Source organism: Fukomys damarensis, unplaced genomic scaffold (assembly GCF_012274545.1).
Source record: "Fukomys damarensis isolate Sample0158 unplaced genomic scaffold, DMR_v1.0_HiC HiC_scaffold_23, whole genome shotgun sequence".
Lineage (NCBI taxonomy): Eukaryota > Metazoa > Chordata > Mammalia > Rodentia > Bathyergidae > Fukomys > Fukomys damarensis.
In genome coordinates, this window is record NW_022900935.1 from 58,467,731 (window position 1) to 58,468,208 (window position 478).

At 64.9% G+C, this 478-nt stretch overlaps 1 protein-coding gene across 1 annotated transcript in view; it reads left to right on the forward strand.

The window, feature by feature from the left end:
• The window catches only part of Gpr142 (G protein-coupled receptor 142), a 4,535-nt gene that overhangs the window by 3,036 nt on the left and 1,021 nt on the right, over window positions 1-478 (forward strand). The gene's annotated exons all lie outside the window — the stretch shown is intronic.

Below are 478 nucleotides of genomic sequence, written 5' to 3' on the forward strand. Positions count from 1 at the left end.
CTGTGCCCAGGGGGCGCCCCATGTATTTGGCCTAGAGATGGGAGGGGGTGCTTGGCAGACCTGAGTCCCAGGGTGTCCCGTGGGGGGTGGCCTCAGAACAGGTCGCGCCCCTGCCTGCCTCTGCTGTCCCAGGGAGACTGAGCTCCCCAGGGCGCAAACATCCGGGTTTGATTTCGTGTCACCCCCTGCCTGGGGCCAGTGTGAGTCTGGCCCAGAGGAGGCTGCAGGTGCTGTTGCCACTGAGGAGAAAGGAAGCAGACCTGAGTCCCAGGGTGTCCCGTGGGGGGTGGCCTCAGAACAGGTCGCGCCCCTGCCTGCCTCTGCTGTCCCAGGGAGACTGAGCTCCCCAGGGCGCAAACATCCGGGTTTGATTTCGTGTCACCCCCTGCCTGGGGCCAGTGTGAGTCTGGCCCAGAGGAGGCTGCAGGTGCTGTTGCCACTGAGGAGAAAGGAAGTGGCCTCTCAGCTCTCAGCTCAG